At 41.7% G+C, this 21,600-nt stretch overlaps 1 protein-coding gene across 14 annotated transcripts in view; it reads left to right on the top strand.

Annotated features, from left to right (window-relative positions):
• GJB7 (gap junction protein beta 7) overlaps window positions 1-21,600 on the top strand; it is a 66,687-nt gene that overhangs the window by 10,654 nt on the left and 34,433 nt on the right. For 7 of the 14 annotated variants that reach the window (XM_056566051.1, XM_056566049.1, XM_056566052.1 and 4 more), the window contains 2 exons: window positions 5,340-5,443; window positions 15,989-16,025. The exons of 1 other annotated variant lie outside the window; for it this stretch is intronic. The gene's annotated coding sequence lies outside the window, so the exon portion shown is untranslated. Of the gene's footprint in view, window positions 1-5,339; window positions 5,444-8,858; window positions 8,958-15,988; window positions 16,026-18,624; window positions 18,742-21,600 lie in introns of those variants that run through there. 6 more of the 14 variants (XM_056566056.1, XM_056566047.1, XM_056566058.1 and 3 more) reach the window with 5 other exon arrangements.

The following is a 21,600-nucleotide window of genomic DNA, read 5'->3' as shown; positions in this document are numbered from 1 at the left end:
GGAATACCCTTTGAGTAATAGTCTACGCTACACTATATAGGGAAAAAACAACAACAACAACAACAACACACTGGAGTGTTTTTTTCCCCCTTTGGATCTGTTTGCACATTACAGGGTGGTTTAGTTGCCATAGTAACCTGTACAAACCCGTCAGATCTTTTATACATGTTGTATGCCTGTTTAAACAGCTGTCTATGTTTACCCCTAAGGGCATGCTTTTTAATGCTTTTTGTTCTGTCGCTGTTCCATGATGTCAAGCAGCAACCTTTCCTAAATGCTCTTTAGTTTGCAGTACTGTAAAATCATCACTGATGTGCAACCTTCTATACGGAACACGCACAGCGCAACTACTGCACTCAAAGAAAATAGTACTCCAATAATATAATGGATATTTCTTTTTTATCATATGTTAGAATAACATAGACTGAGCAGAGACAGCCCAACAAAAAGGAAAAAGACATTTGACCTCTTTATGGTCTATTCACACGTACAGTATTCTGCGCAGATTTGATGCACAGGATTATCTGCTGCAGATTTCAATGTAAAAACGTCGGCGACTAACCAAATCTTTCTTGAGCTTTATTTTACATACTCACAAATAACAAACATGTAATAGGATGGACGGGTCCAGGGGTACAGTAGGCGACAGCAGCCATTGTTTCGCACTGGTGTTGTGCTTCGTCGGGCCTCCAGGCCCGACGAAGCACAACACCAGTGCGAAACAACGGCCGCTGTCGCCTACTGTACCCCCCCTGGACCCGTCCATCCTGTTACATGTTTGCAATTTGTGAGTATGTAAAATAAAGCTCAAGAAAGAAGATTTGGTGAGTCGCCGATGTTTTTCCTTTGGTCTTTGAGATTAGAATTGTTAACTGCTGCATGACGTCTGAGCACCACTGAACTGCAATAGACAGTTATCCTTCTACACCTAGCTTAAAGGGGTATTCCAGGCAAAAACTTTTTTTTATATATCAACTGGCTCCGGAAAGTTTAACAGATTTGCAAATTACTTCTATTAAAAAATCTTAATCCTTCCAATAGTTATTAGCTTCTGAAGTTGAGTTGCTGTTTTCTGTCTAACTGCTTTCTGATGACTCACGTCCCGGGAGCTGTCCAGCTCCTATAGGGATATTTTCCCATCATGCAAGGGATATTCTCCCATCATGCACAGCTCCCGGGACGTGACATCATCATTGAGCAGTTAGACAGAAAACTTCAGAAGCTAATAACTATTGGAAGGATTAAGATTTTTGAATAGAAGTAATTTACAAATCTGTTTAACTTTCCGGAGCCAGTTGATATATAAAAAAAAGTTTTTGCCTGGAATACCCCTTTAACCCCTTCACGACGAGCGACGTACATGTACGGCGCCGCGAAGTGTCACTTGGCGCGCGGCGACGTACATGTACGTCGCGGGGTTCCGGGAGAGCCGCGTCACCGGTAGCGGTGATCGGACCGGGATGACTGCTGTTATCTAACAGCAGGCATCCCGGCACATCGCCGAGGGGGGTCCTGAGACCCCCCCATGACCGCGATGCGCGCAAATCGCAGGTCAATTCAGACCTGCGATCTGCGCGATTCCGGGTCATACGGGTCACTGGTGACCCGGTGACCCGGAAAATAAGAGGGATCGTAGGTGTCCGAGACACCCTCGATCCCCCTAAAGGGATAGGAGTTTGGTGGCAGGGTTGCCACCCCTCCTATCCCTGCTATTGGTCGGCCGAGCGACCGACCGATAGCAGAGCGGGGTAGGGGGGGTTAAAGTTCGGTTCCCCCGCTTTGCCCACCTATCGGTGTCCGGGCAGAACGGGGGAACCGTCCAGGGAGGGTCGGCGCCGAAGGTCCCTACCTGGATCCCAGATCGCGATCCTCCATGCGGGGATCCCCCACGTGCGGCGGCGGCGGCTTCGGGTCCTGCTAGGTGAGTTGTTGCCTAGCAACATCCGGAGGGCCACAGTTTACAGTGGTCTCTAAACCGTGGCCCTCCAGATGTTGCAAAACTACAACTCCCAGCATGCCCAGACAGCTGTTTGCTGTGTGGGCATGCTGGGACTTGTAGTTTTGCAATATTTAGAGGAGTTCAGGTTGTAGATCACTAAGTGGTCTCAAACTGTAGCCCTCCAGATGTTGCAAAACTACAACTGTCAGCATGCCCAGACAGCAGTTTGCTGGCTGGGCATGCTGAGAGTTGTAGTTTTGCAACAGCTGGAGGGCCACAGTTTTGAGACCACTGGACAGTGATTTACAACTTGAACCCCTCTAAATCTTGCAAAACTACAACTCCCAGCATTCAGGAACAGCATAAGGCTGTCTTGGCATGCTGGGAGTTGTACTTGCGTGCCTCCAGCCATTGCATAACTACATCTCCCAGCATGCCCTTCCGCAATCAGTACATGCTGGGAGTTGCAGTTTTGCAACAGCTGGAGGCACACTGGTTGGAAAATACTGAGTTAGGTCATAGAACCTAACTCAAGGTTTTCCAGCCAGTGTGCCTCCAGCTGTTGCAAAACTACAACTCCCAGCATGCATGGTCTGTCAGTGCATGCTGGGAGTTGTAGTTTTGACCCCCCTCCCGTGTGAATGTACAGGCTACATTCACACTGGCGGCAGATTACAGTGAGTTCCCCGCTGCAAATTTGAGATGCAGCAAATTTTCCGCCGCAGCTCAAACTCCTAGCGGGAGACTCAGTGTAATCTGCCGCCAGTGTGAATGTAACCTAAAAACACTACACTAACATAAAATAAAGAGTAAAACACTACATATACACACGTACACTGCCCCCCCCCCCCCCACCCCCCTTCTCCAATAAAAATTAAAAACGTATTGTACGGCAGTGTTTCTAAGATGGAGCCTCCAGCTGTTGCAAAACAAAAACTCCCAGCATTTCTGGACAGCAATTGACTGTCCAGGCATGCTGGGAGTTTAGCAACAGCTGGAGGCGCCCTGTTTAGGAAACACTGGCGTAGAATACCCCTATGTCCACCCCTATGCAAGTCCCTAATTCAGGCCTCAAATGCACATGGCGCTCTCACTTTGGAGCCCTGTCGTATTTCAAGGCAACAGTTTAGGGTCACATATGGGGTATCGCCGTACTCGGGAGAAATTGCCTAACAAATTTTGGGGGGCTTTTTCTCCTTTTACCCCTTATGAAAAGGAACAGTTGGGGTCTACACCAGCATGTTAGTGTAAAAAAATAAAAAATTTTACACTAACATGCTGGTGTTGCCCTATACTTTTCATTTTCACAAGAGGTAAAAGGGAAAAACGCCCCCCAAAATTTGTAACACAATTTCTCCCGAGTATGGAGATACCCCATATGTGGGCGCAAAGTGCTCTGGGGGCGCACAACAAGGCCCAGAAGGGAGAGTGCGCCATGTACATTTGAGGTGATTTGCACAGGGGTGGCTGATTGTTACAGCGGTTCTGACAAACGCAAAAACACACCCACATGTGACCCCATTTCGGAAACTACACCCCTCACGGAATGTAATGAGGAGTGCAGTGAGAATTTACACCCCACTGGTGTCTGACGGATCTTTGGAACAGTGGTCCGTGAAAATGAAAAATTTTGCACAGCCCACTGTTCCAAAGATCTGTCAGACACCAGTGGGGGGTAAATGCTCACTGTACCCCTCATTACATTCTGTGAGGGGTCTAGTTTCCAAAATGGTATGCCATGTGGGGGTTATTTTGCTGTTCTGGCACCATAGGGGCTTCCTAAATGCGACATGCCCCCCGAGCAAAATTTGCTCTCAAAAAGCCAAATATGACGCCTTCCCTTCTGAGCATTGTAGTTCGCCCGTAGTGCACTTCAGGTCCACTTATGGGGTACCTCCATACTCAGAAGAGATGGGGTTACAAATTTTGGGGGGTCTTTTCTGCTATTAACCCTTGCAAAAATGTGAAATTTGGGGGGAAACCCACATTTTAGTGAAATTTTTTTTTTTTTTTTTTACATATGCAAAAGTCGTGAAACACCTGTGGGGTATTAAGGCTCACTTTATTCCTTGTTACGTTCCTCAAGGGGTCTAGTTTCCAAAATGGTATGCCATGTGTTTTTTTTTGCTGTTCTGGCACCATAGGGGCTTCCTAAAGGTGACATGCCCCCCAAAAATCATTTCAGAAAAACGTACTCTCTAAAATCCCCTTGTCGCTCCTTCGCTTCTGAGCCATCTACTGCGCCCGCCGAACACTTTACATAGACATATGAGGTATGTGCTTACTCGAGAGAAATTGGGCTACAAATATAAGTATACATTTTCTCCTTTTACCCCTTGTAAAAATTCAAAAATTGGGTCTACAAGAACATGCGAGTGTAAAAAATGAAGATTTTGAATTTTCTCCTTGACTTTGCTGCTTTTCCTGTGAAACACCTAAAGGGTTAAAACATTTACTGAATGTCATTTTGAATACTTTGGGGGGTGCAGTTTTTATATTGGGGTCATTTATGGGGTATTTCTAATATGAAAACCCTTCAAATCCACTTCAAACCTGAACTGGTCCCTGAAAAATTGCGAGTTTGAAAATTTTGTGAAAAATTGGAAAATTGCTGCTGAACTTTGAACCCTCTGGTGTCTTCCAAAAGTAAAAACTCGTCAATTTTATGATGGAAATATATAGTAGACATATTGTATATGTGAATCAAAAAAAAAAATATTTGGAATATCCATTTTCCTTACAAGCAGAGAGCTTCAAAGTTAGAAAAATGAAAATTTTTTAATTTTTTCATCAAATTTTGGGATTTTTCACCAAGAAAGGATGCAAGTTACCACAAAATTTTACCACTAAGTTAAAGTAGAATATGTCTCGAAAAAACAATCTCAGAATCAGATTGATAACAGAAAGCATTCCAGAGTTATTAATGTTTAAAGTGACAGTGGTCAGATTTGCAAAAAAAGGGCTTCGTCCTAGAGGTGAAAATGGGCTCCGTCCTTAAGGGGTTAATACTCCTCAAGGTATGTAGAAGTAAGCGGTGCCGAACTATTCTACTTGTTCTAGATTTCAATGTAAACTGATTGACTGAGCACAGCTTGAAATCCAGCACATCAAATCTGTGCAGAATACTGTACGTGTGAATAGACCCTTACTGCCACATACATTTCCAGTAAAAACTATATATCAGAGCTTTCATGGGGGAACCCCAGAGGGAGATGAAGCGATTTATGGTCACAGGTTACCATAATAACCCTATAACTGCATCACCTGGATTCTGGGTAAAATACACAAACCAGATCACAGTGAGCTATAGGTTATGATTATGAGTTTGATTATGTGACTCATATTTGATGATCTGTATTAGAAACAATGGACAAATATTCACAAATCATGTAATTCACAGGTACGAAGCCAGTCATTGTAGGATAACATGTTATGACTGATAAACCCCAAGACTTCTTTTGTATAATGACCACACGGTAACCATGACCCACCGTATTGATTAAGGTAATTTCAAAGTTCTTATTATCTCTGTTATACCTAGTTATGTCGCATTCTTCAATCTACCCTTATTGGTGTTGATGTATCCCAAAGTATATTGGATATACCTGGTTGTCTTCTTTATCATGCTTAGTCGAATATACCTGGACTGCATGCAGCGAGCACATAATAATAGATAGGTATGTATTCACATGGAATTACTCACAACCACTATGTTCAGGTATTCTCGCAAATTTCTTTCTTTCTTTGCATGATATTCTTTTCATTCACATATGTTGGGTACATAGTATCTGTAAATGGGGTACGGTGGTATACATCCCAGATAGGTAAGATGACAAATACCTCAACTCCAGCCTGCAGGCTATCTATTATTATGTGCTCGCTGCATGCAGTCCAAGTATATTCTACTAAGCTTGACCGTATGGTGAACGATAGCACCATTTACCTGTGATGTTCTATCTTTGAATAACACATTGGATATGTGAGAGTAAATAATTGTGAATTATTCACACGATCCTGATCCGATAGGCTAACATATCTGTGGCTGCGTAGAGCCAATATTTTTTCACGCTTACTTCATATGTGAGAGTAACCAATTGCTATTGAATGTCTTCTTTATCATATCTGGCCACATTTTGGATTTGTGATTAATTGTATCTTATCTGCCAATTATTGATCAACTTCATCTCCATTGTGACATACACATCCTTAGGCTATAGTCACACATCTCATCTCCCTGTTAATTTATGGAGGAAAAAAAAAACACTTTAAATAAGTGGCAGAAATACCTGTTTGACCTATCATGAAAATGTCACACATTTGATTTGGACAGTATGCCTCACCCATCTCACTTAGGCTGGGTTCACATATATCAGTCGTCCGGCACAGATTCCCTCTGGCGTGCACCGGAGGGAAACTGATGCTAGAACTGATCCCATTCATTTGAATGGGACAGTTCACAATCATCCAGCGTCTCAATTTTTTCGCCGGATGGTTGGACATGCTGGAGGGCACTGGACAGGGGAACGCAGCTTGCTGCGTTCCCCTGTCTGTTGCCCAGAAACACTGGACGCCGCATGCCATACAACTGATGACAATTTGTCATCAGTTGTGGCATCAGTTGCGTCGAGATTTAAGCTGAGTTCACCTGTGCCGGACATATGTAAACCCAGCCTTACACATCTTACCCTCAGTGCTTGAAAAAGACTTCCTTGTGAAGTTGAAACGTTGCATCTTTTTGTACTGGATGGGTGAATAAACACTTTTGTTTTCACTATCTACACCTTGGAGTGCCGTCTTCCAACTTTCTTTTTATCTACCCTCAGTAGGTGTTCCTTCTTAAACTAAATGTGTACTCTGTTACTGATAACCGATCATGCACTAGATTAGGTTGGTGATAAGAGCCTGTTTTTGTGTAAGTAGCACTTCATTTTACTATTATAGGTGTTACTTTTTTAAAGCTGATTTCCACCATTCCTGTTTCAATACTTCCAGGTCTTGATAAAGGGGTATTCCGGGCAAAAACATTTTATCGCCCCCTCCATTCATGTCTATGGGAGGGGGCGTGACGGACGTCACGCCCCCTCCCATAGACATGAATGGAGGGGGCGTGACATCACGTCCCCAGTCCCGGAAACCCGGAGGTTTCTGAAACTGGAGATTCAGCACCCGCATAGAATGCAGGTGCTGCAGGGAGATCGCAGGGGTCTCAGCAGCGGGCCCCCCGCGATCAGACATCTTATCCCCTATCCTTTGGATAGGGGATAAAATGTTTTTGCCCGGAATACCTCTTTAATCTTTTCACTTTCTGGGCCCTCTTGACATGGACATCCCTGGAATCCACTGCAACCAGTGATTATTTTTTCTTTTAGAAGAGGTACACTTTGTTATTTTTTATGCATTATAGGGGAGATTTATCATAACCTGTGTAGAGGAAGAGTGGTTCAGTTACCAATAGCAACCCACCAGATCACTTCTTTCGTTTTTCAGAGGCCTTTATAAAAAAAGAAAGAAGCAATCTGATTGGTTGCTATGGGCAACTGCACCACTCTTTCTCTACACAGGTTTTGATTAATTTGCCCCCTGAACATTGTCATAAAAGATGCATTTACTTTATCAATGTGATGCTTTTCACCATTTTGCTAGCTGTATTTTGTACATTTTAACAATATTGTTTTAGTAAACATTAGATCAAAGGACTACTATGCTCCTTCATTTCTGATTTTCTCTCCTTGAATGTTGTTTACCATTTAAATGTCATAGCAATGTGAACAATAATTATTGCTTGTGTAGTAGTAATGTTCTAGAATCATAAACATTCTTCTATTTTGTCATTATAAGGCTAGGTTTCCACACTGTTTTTCTTCTGGCTTTTTTTTTTTTTTTAAACCGCCACTGCAGTGTTTGAGCCAAAGTCAGAAATGGATCCAGTAGGAAGGAGAAGTGTAAGTTCTTCCTTTATATTTCCCATACTTTTGAATACACTTCTGGCTTTGGCTCAAAAACTGCAGTGGCAGTATTCAAAAAAACACCAGAAGAAATTCTTTCAGGCAGACCAAAATACAGCAAACTATAGAACAATATTTCCCAATCTAGTCCTCAACCTGAACAGGCCAAATACTGAGGATTTCCTTAAAGGGGTACTCCCGTGGAAAACTAATTTCCTCTGATGTCATGACCACAGTGCTCTCTGCTGACCTCTGCTGTCCATTTTAGGAACTGTCCAGAGCAGTATATGATTGCTAAGGGGATTCTCTCCTGCTCTGGACAGTTCCTAAAACACTATGGTCATGACATCAGAGGAAATGCATTTCTTTTTTGGATATCTCTTTAGTATACAGCCCCTAAAATGAACTGGAGGGATTAAGATTTTTTAATAGAAATGATTTACAAATCTGTTTAACATTCTGGCACCAAGAACCACTGCCAAGAACCACATGACAAAACTCTACACAGCGATTGCAGCGATGTAGCCATATGCTTCACCTGTGCAAACTGCATCACAATACAATGGTAATTTGCTGTAAATAGCATGTGTGGTGTCCCACTACAGGTATATAGAACTGTACTACCTGTAGGCCCTGTCAGGTAGAGTTCCTCAGTGACCTGGGGGCTCCCCTGCAGGGACTCCCTGTGATATCGTGCTAGTTTATTAAATGTGGTATGTGTATATTTAAGACCATAGAATTCTAATGTATAGATAGAATATAGGACCTTTGGAGGACTCCAAGGACCTGTGTGAGTAAGCCTGATCACATGTTATGTTATGCAGTTATATGATTGGTTACAACATGTACTCCCAGAAAGCACCAGCTTTAACTTATGACCCACAGCTTGACCAATGGGCTTTAATCCAGCCCCCCCCCCCATCCCACTATATAAAGGGGTGTCCATCTTTAATTCACTCTCTTTGAGCCAAGTGCTCATAGCAGTAACATCTAAGTCTTTGCTGAAACAGCTACCAGAGAATCTTAGGGACAAGTGTTCAGCATCTGGAGTACCACAAAGCTACAACTCTCCAGTAAGTCTACAAGTCTGTGTCTGCTGTCACTGAAGTTAGTCAAGTCCTGCACATAGTACAAGTCAAGTCTAATTACAATTCAAGTCTAATTACAAGTCAAGTTTATTACAAGTATTGGTCCAGCAAGTCCTCTGGGTACTGCTCGCCTGCCTGGGAATTCTGGCCATAGCTGTGAAGATTATTACACCTGTCTTCTATTCAGTAAAGCCTCCGTTTGCCCCCAACTGGTTGTGGACTCTTTATTCACTACTAGCCCGTGGGATATCGGAGAATCCGGGCGTGTGGTGTTCCGGAACCCGAAAACCACACTGGCGTCACAAACACATAGGGGTTAATACCATCAGACTCCCGGGGTTAATAACATCTGATCCCACCATTCATCACTGCAACACCCGTGGCCCTGCCACTCACCACAGTGATTTTACTATATGCTTCTCAGTCATGTGGTATGCTAGGGCATATATTAAAGGGGTTATCCAGGAAAAAACTTGTTTTTTTATATATCAACTGGCTCCAGAAAGTTAAACAGATTTGTAAATTAGTAAAGAGCGGAGAGGCTCCTGCGGAAAGTTTCACTACAATGACCCGGGCAACTCAAACTAACACCTGTACCTAAGGTGTCTGAAAAAGGAGTACTAAACAAAAAAAAAGATATTTGAGGCTCAAGGTCTTTGGATAAGGAACACACCTGTTAGTTAAGATATATCAAATATTTATTAATTATTTTCCATCAACTGATAATCCGGGATCACAGGGCCATTGTAAATCCATGGAGTCAGAAGATTTATAAAAAATATAAAATCATAAAATTCATATATATATTCATAAATATAGAAATAAAAAAATATATATCTATAGATGTATAAGACCACTGGAAATGATAGCAGCTATTTCAAATCGGCACTCTGGATAGTATTTGTTTATAGATAATGTCCATAAAAGTGCCAATGCAGTCCTAAAAGTATATCACAGTCTTTCACACTTATAAATGTCCTTTTATAACAATTGAGTGGCAGTTGAATAATATTCAGGTGTCTGTGACCTCAGACTTAGATGCCGCTCTGTGTGTCATATAGAGCAATTCTAGGATGCTGTATTCCACAGCACTGGTTATTCGAATGCCGGCAGTAAATTCAAACTATGCGCATAGTATTTAAGGAAGGTTTAGCTCACCGGTCCTGATGCAATTTTTCGAAGGTATATTTACCGCTCCTTGCTTGTCCTCAGCGATATCAAGCAGCCGTCTGTCCCCGCTCTCTGGCCTGAGAGCGCACCGCTGGAGTCTCTGCCGACTCCTATTCGCGCCGTGTTAGCGGATGGTGGGCGATGTATACAGGGGCTGCAGCGCTTGCAAGGCAGGTATTCCAGGTGGCGTCCTCGTGCATACAGCGCGCGCTCCGGGTCTCTGACTGCGCGCTCAAGAAATGTCCGTGTGATAGCTGGTAATTACTGTGGACTGCAAATGATAATAGGTCAGTGGTCTCATATGTCTCTTGGGGGGGTCGCCGGACACATTTCAGCACCCACTAGGTGCTTTCTTCAGCGGCTTAACTATATTTAAGCCGCTGAAGAAAGCACCTAGTGGGTGCTGAAACGCGTCCGGCGACCCCCCCAAGAGACATATGAGACCACTGAACTATTATCATTTGCAGTCCACAGTAATTACCAGCTATCACACGGACATTTCTTGAGCGCGCGGTCAGAGACCGGGAGCGCGCACTATCTGCACGAGGACGCCACCTGGAATACCTGCCTTGCAAGCGCTGCAGCCCCTGTATACATCGCCCACCCTCCGCTAACACCGCGCGAATAGGAGTCGGCAGAGACTCCAGCGGTGCGCTCTCAGGCCAGAGAGCGGGGACAGACGGCTGCTTGATATCGCTGAGGACAAGCAAGGAGCGGTAAATATACCTCCGAAAAATTGCATCAGGACCGGTGAGCTAAACCTTCCTTAAATACTATGCGCATAGTTTGAATTTACTGCCGGCATTCGAATAACCAGTGCTGTGGAATACAGCATCCTAGAATTGCTCTATATGACACACAGAGCGGCATCTAAGTCTGAGGTCACAGACACCTGAATATTATTCAACTGCCACTCAATTGTTATAAAAGGACATTTATAAGTGTGAAAGACTGTGATATACTTTTAGGACTGCATTGGCACTTTTATGGACATTATCTATAAACAAATACTATCCAGAGTGCCAATTTGAAATAGCTGCTATCATTTCCAGTGGTCTTATACATCAATAGATATATATTTTTTTATTTCTATATTTATGAATATATATATGAATTTTATGATTTTATATTTTTTATAAATCTTCTGACTCCGTGGATTTACAATGGCCCTGTGATCCCGGATTATCAGTTGATGGAAAATAATTAATAAATATTTGATATATCTTAACTAACAGGTGTGTTCCTTATCCAAAGACCTTGAGCCTCAAATATCTTTTTTTTAGATTTGTAAATTACTTCTATTAAAAAATCTTAATCCTTTCAGTACTTATCAGCTTCTGAAGTTAAGCTTGTTCTTTTCTGTCTAAGTGCTCTCGGATGACACGTTTCTCGGGAAACGCCCAGTTTAGAAGCAAATCCCCATAGCAAACCTCTTCTAAACTGGGCATTTCCCGAGACACGTGTCATCAGAGAGGACTTAGACAGAAAAGGACAACCTTAACTTCAGAAGCTCATAAGTACTGAAAGGATTAAGATTTTTTCATAGAAGTAATTTACAAATCTATAAAGAGAAATATATAACCAATCCTTCTAGGATTTTACCCCGAAGGATTGGTTTTATATTTCTCTTTATATATTATTTATTCCCGGCCGTTGGGGTTTCGGCATATAACCAACCATATCCTCGGATTTTTGATTTGTGAGCTGCACACATTTTCTTTTTTTCACATAATTTACAAATCTGTTTAACTTTCTGGAGCCAGTTGATATGTAAAAAAAAGTTTTTTCCTGGAATACCCCTTTAATATATTTTTATTTATTTGTCATCTATTATATCTATAGTTCTATTATATCTATATATCTATTATATCTATAGTATTACATCTATAGTTCCCGAATCGTACAATATGTCAGGATACAGGATGTGAAGTCAAGTTCATAACTGTCATATGTTAAAAAATAAGTAAGGGTTACTCCGCCCCTAGACATTTTATCCCCTATCCAAAGGATATGGGATAAGGTGTCTGATTGCCCGGGTCCCGCCACTTGGGACCCCCGCAATCTCTGTGCTCCACCCAGCGTTAAGGTCGGGTGCAGCACCGGAGGCTCGTGATGTCACGACTACACCCTCCCAATGCAAGTCTATGGGAGGGGGCGTGATGGCTGTCACACCCCCTCCCATAGACTTGCATTGAGGGGGCGTGGTCATGACATCACGAGTGTGGCGTGGCCGTGACATAACGAGCTTCCGCCCCACATTGCCAGTCATCCACCATGGTGCGAGGTTCGCTCCGTGCTCCAGATGTCTGGGGGACAGAGCTGGGATCGCGAGGGTTCTCATCGGCAGGACCCCGTAATCAGACATCTTATCCGCTATCCTTTGTGCATAGTGCTAAATGTGACAAGATAAATTTTATTTTTAAGATAAAGTTGGCACATTACATATGATGTCTCATTTTCTACATTTTGCCTTAGTGACTGATAATTTATTAAGTTGTTTTGCTTTGCGTGTGACCATAGTTGGTATTCTTTTATGAAATCGGTTTTAGAACTCGGGAAAAGGGAAATAGATTTTCATGTGTCTACCATTCAGTGTATCTAAAAAGTCTAACTAGTTTATCTATCTCTGTCTTGGCTGTACCCTTTTGGCTGTCTGTGTGTCTTTCTGTGTGTCTGTCTGTATCTAGAAGTTTTATATTGTGAAATAATTTATCTTAATACCTGGTGAATCCAACTGAAGAAAAGTCATCTAAGGTTAGGTTTAGCCAAGCTTCATTTGCGTCAGGGCACTGTTCGCACCTGCGTTGCAGACTTCTGGGCCAGAAAATGAAGCCGAAAAGTCTGTTACACAATGAACATCGATGGATCCCAAGAGATTTGATTGACTTAAATATGTTCCCTCCGGTTTCCATCTGGTATTTATTTACAAGGATTTGACTGGACAAAAATGACTGCTTGCATTATTTTTTATCTGGTCAGATCCTGCAAAATAAATGCAATCGGTGACAGAGCCCCCTGAACGAAGCGCAGACAGGAATGTAAACACAGCCTAAGTGCTACTACTAATACAACCGCGGTGGTCACGATCAGCCCAATTGATCTGCCGGGATGTATTTTTTTACATTTTAGATGCGGCGATCAACTTTGATGTGTTTCTAAAAAAAATGTTACCACTTTTTTGCCCCTAAATGTACTAAGCCATCTTTTTTTCTTCTCATTTCTGATCTGTGTATCCTATGGACTACTTCGGATTCGGTGGGAACGATAACCCGCGTTTTTTGGTTTACTATTAATAAAATGGTTAACAAGGGCTTGTGAGGAAGTGTTTTTTTTTTTTTAAACAAAAGTTTTATAAATGTGTTTTTTTATTTTTATTTTATTTACTTTACAGGCTTAGTAGTTGAAGCCATCTTATAGACAGAATCCATTACTATGCTGGGGCTTAGCGCTAGCCACAAAAACAGCTAGCGCTAACCCCCAATTATTACCCCGGTACCCACCACTACAGGAGCCGGTACCAACAGGCCCGGAGCATCAAAAATGGTGCTCCTGGGCTCAGGTGGTAACAGGCTGGCATTATTTAGGCTGAAGAGGGCCAGTAAGTAATAATGGTCCTGGCCCATCTTTGTAACATCAGGCTGTTGCTGCTTGGTTGGTATCTGGCTGAGAAGGAAAATATGGAGAACCCTCCCATGTTTGTTTGTATAAATAATTAATCCTTTAAGGACTGAGCGTTTTTCCATTTTAGTTTTTTCCTCCTTACCTTTTATAAATCATAACCCTTTTAATTTTGCACCTACAGACCCATAGGATGGCTTGTTTTTTGCGCCACCAATTGTACTTTGTAATGACATCAGTCATTTTACAAAAAAATATATATTTGTGGGACAAAATTGCATAAACTGATCAATGCTATGCAATAGCATAGCATTGATCAGTGTTATCGACGGTTGATTGCTCCAGCCTAGATCTCAGGCATGGAGCAATCAATTGATGACCGGATGCTGAGGACCCTCCTTGTGTGTTCCCAGCTGATCAGGACACCACGGTTTCACCACGGTGGTCCTGATCAGCCCAACTGATCTGCCGGGAAGTATTTTTACATTTTAGATGCAGCGATAAACTTTGATCGCTGTGTCTAAGGGGTAATACCAGACATCACTGCGATCTGTGATGTCTGGTATTAGCCACGGGTTCTGGCCATTGATAGCCGCATGAAGCACGAAGCAGGATCGACACATGCCTTCCATGAGTTTCTATGGGAGAACTGGAGATACATGAGTGCAGCACTTCGGCTCTCCTATAGAGATGCATGGAGGGTGAGTGCCAACCCCCGCTCCATGCACCAGAAGAGCCAAGTGCTGTGCAGGAGATCTGACACGTATCCCCCTATCCTTTGAATGAGGGGTACATTTCTCTAAATTGCACAACCCCTTTAATCAAAACATGTGCAAAGGAACCTTCACAGGTTCTGACAAAGCTCCTCTTAAGTGTGGGAACTTCTCTATGTCAAAATACAGCATTTGAAGCATTTGGGATAATCCTGTGTAATATTTAGACAGTATAGACTAGGCAATCTGAAAATGCCCAAAAAAAGTGCTAAACTAACAATGACTCTTGCAGTATGATAGACACTTTTGTCCAAATTTAACACCACCCATTGTTTGGCTTAATTTAAGCCAACATTTTGCACAATTTCAAGTACTGCCCTATTTCCCTAAAGCAATGTCCTATTTATATAGGCCATGCCCACTTATTGAGGTGAGAAACTAAAACAGGTGACGTAATGGCAGGCTATTATAAATGTTGGCGTATTTGCATCTTAAATGTGTCTAAAATGTGATGCCACCTTTAGCACTAGGTGCATACAATTAAATGTTTGTTACGCACACACAGGGGCTCATCTAACTTTGGTGCTTGAGATGACTTGCAAATCATACCAACATGCTGTTTCATATGGTATTAAAGGCGTATTCCAGGCAAAAACTTTTTATATATATGAACTGGCTCCAGAAAGTTAAACAGATTTGTAAAGTATTTCTATTAAAAAAATCTTAGACAGAAAAGAACAACCTTAACTTCAGAAGCTCATAAGTACTGAAAGGATTAAGATTTTTTAATAGAAGTAATTTACAAATCTGTTTAACTTTCTGGAGCCAGTTGATATATATAACTGCTACAACACTGTTCTCCTGACCTGTCAGGTCCTAGGGACAGTGTGTGAGGCCACCTGTAATAGCCATCCATGCATGTTAAAGTGGAAAACTTTTTTTTCTTTTAAACTAACTGGTGCCAGAAAGTTAAACAGATTTGTAAATTACTTCTATTAAAAAATCGTAATCCTTCCAGTACTTATTAGCTAAAGAGGAAATTCTTTTCTTTTTGGAACACAGTGCTCTCTGCTGAATCACGAGCACAGTGCTCTCTGATGACATCTCTGTCCGTTTTAGGAACTGTCCAGAGCAGCATATGTTTGCTATGGGGATTTTCTCCTACTCTGGACAGTTCCTAAAATGAACAGAGATGTCAGCAGAGAGCTCTGTGTTCCAAAAAGAAAATAATTTCTTCTGTAGTATTTAGCAACTAATAAGTACTGGAAGGATTAAGATTTTTTAATAGAAGTAATTTACAAATCTGTTTAACTTTCTGGCACTAGTTGATAAAAAAAAAAAAAAAAAAAAGTTTTCCACCTGAGTACCCCTTTAAGTAGGGGTCAGATTTTAAAATGCACCAATGTTTGTTCAAAATCTTCCTAATGGCTCGATGGCCACCTGAATACGTTGTGATGAAGTATTTTTGCCTCATATTTTTTAATGATTTTTTGTTTTCACTCTGTTTTGCTCCAGATCGCCTGATGAAAATGATGGTAAACAATCTTCCTGGGTGAGTAACTTGGTTTTTAAGAAAGCATCTTCAATTCATTTCTTCGGGTAGCCTTTTTTAGCAAACCTAGCTTGTTCTACGAAGGTGGACTCCTGGGTACAGTTTTTTCTAACCCTTCGGAATTGGCCATACGGCATATTCTCCTACAATTTTTATTAATGGCCACTTAGGATGCCATGACTAAGCACCATGTCCTCTTCCCATTCCACATCTTTTAGTTGGGAGATGAGCTGGTCCAAGTTTTTTTTTTTAGATATGGACAGAATTCCTGTCCATATTTTCTGAGGACCTTGGGCAGATAATAGTAAAATGGAGTAGTGGGATTAGAAATATATAAAAATCTCTTTTCTTTTTTTGGAATGAGATTGTTTGCCAGACCTTCATTTAGAAGTAAAAGAATGTTCTGCTGTAGTTGTGGAAAAGGGTCATGTGTGATCTGCCAGTAATATTGATCATCTCCTAGGATTTTGCAAGCCTCCCCATCATAATCTTAATAGTCCTGGATGACGATTCGGCCCCCCTTGTCGGCAGGGAGTATAACGATGTTTTCATTTTTCTTTATTCCATTAAGGGCAATTTTTCACTCCTTGAAAGATGTCCCTCTCTTGAGGATTTGGGGAAATTTTTTGTGAGATTTTTCAACTCTTCTGCCACAATGTCGTGAAAAACTCTTATACATTTCCTCTGTATATGGGGTAAAATTTTGATTTTGGTTTCACATTTGGATGTATACCTCGTAGTGAGACTTCTTCTTCTGGTACTTTACCAATTACGTTAGAACTAGGTAGTAAAAAGTGGCGATGAAGTGTTAAACGTCTGGTAAAATGGGGAAGATCAAGAAATAGTTCAAACCCTTTGGGATTATAATGTGGCCAATACGTTAAACCTTTCTGTAATAAGCAGAGCTCCCCCTCATTTATAATATGCTGGGACAAGTGGTGGATTCCGCCCTTTTACGTAAGAGGGGATTTGTTAGTATTTTTTCATTTGTTTTTCGATTTTTTTTCTGTGTAATCCACCCCTTCTTCCTCTTCTAATTTTCTTTTTAAGGATTTCCTTCGAAGGAAGTAGTCTAGGATGGTTTTGAGTTTGATAGATGATGATGGACGCACCTCTAAAAAAAGCCAAAAGAGAGGACAAGGGGAGGGGAGAGGTGATCGGTGATGCTGGAATGATCATGTCACCCTCGTGGATAGGAGACCGTATTGGTCCTGCATTAGATTGTGTGGGTTCTGATGTGTTGACAGTAATGATATCAGCGCCTCCCAGCATGTCAAAATTTATTGTTATTGCACTGATGTATTGTTGCTATAGTGGTAATTGTATGGGAGCGTGCTGGTAGTAGTGGTTGTAAAAACAGTACAGAAGCACTAGCCCCTGCTTGGGTGTTATGCCCTACCGTGGATGACAAATCCAGTATAGGTGGAGGGCTCTAGTTATGGTCATGGGTTGTCAACAAAGGATTATCCAGGGTTGCATCAAATTTTTTAGAAGGTGAGGGAGAGAGATATAAGGTTGTAGGGGTTATATCTTCGACATCAAACAGGATGTTTTTTTTCCAATATTTCTTTAAGGCGTTTGAATGTATTCCTGAGATTCACAAAGGAGGTAGTGCGGCACTGCGTGAGTGTGCTGGATTAGGAATGGCAGGTGGGAGTTGGTGTAGCTGTAATGCCTCTGGTGGTGCTCAGATACTATAATAAGCAAAGTTCATGATATCCGTGAAGAGAAATGAAAATATCGGCACTCACCAGTGTGGCTGCAGGGTCTTCTTTATTGAGACATACTCACATGCGGGGTACAGAAGAGAGGGGAGTGGGGGGACAAGTGGTGGCGACCGAGCTATAGTTTCGCACACTTGGTGTGCTTCGTCCGGCCATGACCCATACTGCCTGTGACTGCCTTATATACAAGTGAACCTAGTGCTTCACCTATCACGCACCTGAACAGCTCTCACATGATCAGGTGACGTGGTAGGGGGGAGGTGTGTTAAAAGCAAAGATAGTTAGAAGCATGCTGAGAGCTCCGTTTTGTCGTTTAACTCTATGTTGCCTGTGGCATTAGTTTTAATGATCCATAGTGTCTCCACTCGTAATAATTTCGATTCTATTTGTTCATACTTATTACATGACACTTTTTCTAAGCCTACAAAGCGTAGTACATCAGGGTTATTATGGGCTTCTCTTACGTGGGCCTGCAGACGGGACGCTCCTGGCTTTCCAGCGCGTATGGTATAAAAATGTTCCCTAATGCGCATCTGGAGCTGGCGTTTCGTCTGGCCTATGTAGAAGAAGCCACAGGGACATATTATAGCATAGACAACATTTTTCGTGCGACAGGTAATTAACTCTTTAATAGTATGAAAGATTGCTCCTAGCCTAACGTGTTTAGTTTCCCAGCAATATCTGCATTGATTGCAGTTTTTACACTGGTGGGTACCTTTAGGTGTGATGTCACTAAGCCAGGTTTCTTTTTTCGCTGATGTATTGCTACTCTTAGATTTATTTCTCAATTTATCTCCTATGGTAAGGTTCTTTCTGTATGTTATGCGTGGTTTGTTTTCTGCTCTTTTTTTCAAATCCTCATCGGCTTCCAATAGAAACCAGTTTCTACGTATAGCTCGCTCTATCACTGGATTCATAGGAGTATTTTGGAATACAAAGGTGAATCTTTCTTTAGGATTCCTGAGATTGCCTAAAGGATCCACAATATTCAGGTAAGTGTCTTTGAGGTAATTGTTCGCAGATAGTTGATGGAATGTTGGGATAGTTTGAAAGATTTTGCTTCTCGTCTTTGGAAGGCGGCGTCCTGTTAGGACCGAAGGTGGAGTTCCGCCAAGTGGTGCTGTTATGATACTTACCTTATTATACCTGTTAGTATTATAATTATTATTTCCACTTCAGTAGAATGGTTTGTTGGTGTAAGTATTAGTGGGCCGAGGCCCTGCGATGCTGTATGTTCTAGGCGTATGGGTGGAGAGTACAAGATTGTGTTCCTCATTTCCTCCACATTTCTCATGTCCACCACTGGTTTCTGCACACCGTCCCTGCAACATGTAAAAAGTTTTTTTTAATAACGATAGTAATGCATTTAAGTTTGTTTTGTGCTGCCATTTCCCTGGCTCATGGGAGAAAGACTGAGACTGTGATTAAAGACTTTGCCACCCAGAACAACAAGCATTTGCAAATGTTATTATAGTACATGTTTCTAAGTGAGAATTGCCAAGCAGTGTGAATTTTTATATACTGTACATTTATTGATACCACAAAGCTTGATGTGCCTTTTCTGGAGTAAAGTGTTCCATTGTGTGCAAGTAAAATGACTATGACTGTCAAGTTGTTGCTAAGCAATTACACCAGTGAAATGGTAATATTGGACCCCTTGCTACACTACCAATACCCAGCAAATATCCTCATCACTCTGAGAGGGTTAAACATCAAGGCCACCATTCATATTTTGGACAGGAGGAGGAAATGCTTTGATTTTATAGTGTCACACTATAAAAAGGTTATATCTCTGTAGAATTTTTCCTCTCCGTCTATGTTTATAACCATACTATTCTAAAGCGTCTTGGGTTCCAGAAGCTGTTATATGACACATTGTTGCTGGTTGTCATGTGTTCGGTTGCTTATTCATTCAGTTGCTATGAGGAATGACACACCTAGTATTTAATTAATTAAGCAGAACCAGGAATCCAATTTAGTCCATGTAAGCAGTTGTGGTCATTACATGAAAAAATTTGGCACAGAAGAAACTACTGCACATAGGATACCATTGTCACACAATAGTGTGTAGTTGGGAAATATGCATGCAATTGAAAAGGTCTCCTTTGTAGTGTGGTAGGGAATGTTTATGTATATTTAGCAGAAACCTGTCTGTCCAGTATACAGCAACACAATATACAAATCAGAACCTTGCCATTGTAAACTATATTACACTCTCCACCGCAATATGTGAACAATGAAATGCTTATTATAGTAGGTGTCAGGATACACAGTGCATCTTAGCTTGCTGCACATGAAGCTGGTCACTGGCCCTTCACCACCAATAGTGCCTACTATCAGCACATGGCCATACCATCTACACTATAGAGCAACGGAAAAAGCTAGCCTGGTCCCATGAGTAAAATTCTGTTCCATCATATGGACAGTTAGGTTTGTGTGCATCATTTACCTGGGGAAGAGATGGCACCAGGATACATTGTACTGTAACTTGACACTGACATGTTTCACTTACCCCTTCATTCCCTAATATTACCTAATGGCCTCTTTTAGCACACTAAAAATCAATGAGGCCCATACTGGAATTAAAGGGGTTTTCCAGAGCCCAAAAAAACACTTCACTCAGTGACTGGTTGAATGGGCTGTCACTGCAGTGATGTGCTTGTCTCGGGAGTGGAAAGTAACCAGAGCTGTGGTGTATTGGATGACATTGCAACAGGTGCCCCGGGGGACCGAGGTAGAAAGTGTATGTTTGTTTTTTTAGTTTCCAGCCATCCCTAGAAACATATCAAGTTTTTTTAAGTTTCTGGAAAACACCTTTAACCCCTTAAGGACCAAGCCCATTTTCACCTTAAGGACCAGGCCAATTTTATTTTTGCGTTTTCGTTTTTTCCTCCTCACCTTCTAAAATCCATAACTCTTTTATATTTCCATCTGCAGACCCATATAAGGGCTTGTTTTTCGCGTGACCAATTGTACTTTGTCTCATTTTACCATAAAATGTACGGCAAACCCCAAAAAATATTTTTTTAGGGAGGAAATTTAAATGAAAACCACAATTTTGCACATTTTGGGGGGTTTCGTTTTCACACTGTACAATTTATGGTAAAAATGACATGTATTCTTTATTCTGTGGGTCAATACGATTAAAATGATACCCATGGCTAGATACTTTAGATTTTTTTAAGCGGTACAAAAATATAAAGCTTTTTGTACAAAATCAGTAATCTAAAATCGCCCTGATAGCTACCGGACCCTGCCGTGTATGACACGAGCACCGCTCCGATGCTCGCGGTCATACACAGGACGTAAATGTACGTCCTGGTGTGCGAAGTACCGCCAAACCAGGACGTACATTTACGTTCGTGGTCGTTAAGGGGTTAAGGCTGATCTATGTGTATTGTATTATGTACACCATATCAAAATACAGAGATATGTTATTAGTGACACACTGGGGGAAGATTTACTAAATGTAATGTGCGAGAAAAGGACAAAAAATAATTTATTAAACTGGGCCAAATGTATTAGGTATTTTAGATGACTGGAAAAGGGAAGATGTGAATGCCAGACAGACCACAGTACAGTATAATGTAAAAGCCACCTGTCACTCCACATTGATCTAGTTTAAAGCCACCCACAGTCTAGTGTGAATTGCTACTGCTGGTCAGTCTTTAATGTAGTGTAAATGCTTCAGCCATTCAGGAAAAGAAACTCAAACAGAAGTTTGGATATATCTGAGGGACAATAGCACTCCTACCTTCCTGGTTCATTACCTGGATAACCATGTTCTCTACCTTTATGCCAGTTTGTGGACACCCTTGGTGTCTTTCAGTTTGCTACGGCTGAGCTGGGTG

The sequence above is a fragment of the Hyla sarda genome, chromosome 3 (genome assembly GCF_029499605.1).
Source record: "Hyla sarda isolate aHylSar1 chromosome 3, aHylSar1.hap1, whole genome shotgun sequence".
Taxonomy (NCBI): Eukaryota; Metazoa; Chordata; class Amphibia; order Anura; family Hylidae; genus Hyla; species Hyla sarda.
This window is presented reverse-complemented; position numbering and strand designations above follow the sequence as displayed.